The sequence below is a fragment of the Nannospalax galili genome, unplaced genomic scaffold (genome assembly GCF_000622305.1).
Source record: "Nannospalax galili isolate Female #2095 unplaced genomic scaffold, S.galili_v1.0 scaffold550, whole genome shotgun sequence".
Taxonomy (NCBI): Eukaryota; Metazoa; Chordata; class Mammalia; order Rodentia; family Spalacidae; genus Nannospalax; species Nannospalax galili.
The window spans coordinates 4,157,545-4,158,708 of record NW_008329138.1 but is presented as its reverse complement, the minus strand read 5'-3'; the positions used below and the strand labels follow the sequence as shown (position 1 = coordinate 4,158,708).

General features: G+C 48.9%; 1 pseudogene; it reads right to left on the bottom strand.

The window, feature by feature from the left end:
• Nucleotides 1-291: 291 nt before the first annotated feature.
• Nucleotides 292-938, bottom strand: LOC103734270 (annotated as a pseudogene).
• Between the last annotated feature and the right edge of the window lie 226 nt (nt 939-1,164).

Genomic DNA, 1,164 nt, shown 5'->3' with positions numbered 1-1,164 from the left:
GAATTAGAGTTGGAGGCCAGCTGGGGCTACATGAGACCTTGATCACAAGGACAAGATGAAAGAAGTATCCCCAGGATCAGGGTTTAGTATCTTACAGCTCAATGGAAGTGTTTGCCTACCAAGCGAGTGGGGGCCTAGTTTCAATAGCCAGTACTGAGAAAACAAAAACCAAGAAACAAAATAAAAACACCAACCCTAAAGCTACCAGGCATCAGTTCAGGGACTTAAGCCTTCCCCGTCAATAAAGTCTCACTCCCCACTGCGCATCATACATAGTTCTTGGTGGGGCATTCAGATGACCCATGAGAGGCTAAATGTAGGGCAGATGTAGACTAGCAGGACACACAGCCAGGTTCGGGGGCACAGCATCCCCCCACTCACCAACAAAAGACCAGCCCAGGTAGAGGGAAGCCCCCAGCTCCTGTTTTGGGGCTTTGCCAAGAAGGGTTTATAGAAGTCCTGGATGATGGAGTGTGTGGTCCAGCAAACAGGGAGGAGGGTCAGGATACCTGACATGATGAAAATGATCCCAGAGCGGAGTACTGGGCAATTCTTAGAAACTCTCATCTACACAGTTGTACACTTAACTCAGACAAGGTAGTCCAGCAGGCCAACCAGGGCAACCAGGAGAATAATGACACAGAGGGGTCTCGTGGTCTGTAGGTCCTGGGGCAGCGCCAACAGTGAGTCATACCTTGCACTGCATCTGGTCAGTGCTCTGTACCACACAGTACTTAGCTCACTGTCTGGGCCATGATGAAAGCAGTCACCTTCCACATGGGCAGGGCACAGGACACCAGGGCATTAACCCTGCCTAGCAGGGTCAGGTTGAACCCCAGGATTTGTAGACCTGCAAAGGCAGTGCTGAGGTTGACGGGGCAGAAAATGTGACCAAAGAGATTCCTAGGTCTAGGGTAGAAATTAAAGTCTTGAGGCATCTTCAGATTCCTAAATTTGATCAGGATGATGTCCGAACACCTCTCTCTCTCTCTCTCTCTCTCTCTCTCTCTCTCTCTCTCTCTCTCTCTCTCTCTCTCCCCTCCCTCCCTCCGAAAGTAAATATATAAATACCATTGAATAAGAATACAATTTTTTAAAATCTTAAGAACAAGAGAGCATCTGTGTGTTTGCCACGTGTGTGCCTGCAGAAGCCAGAAGAGGTCA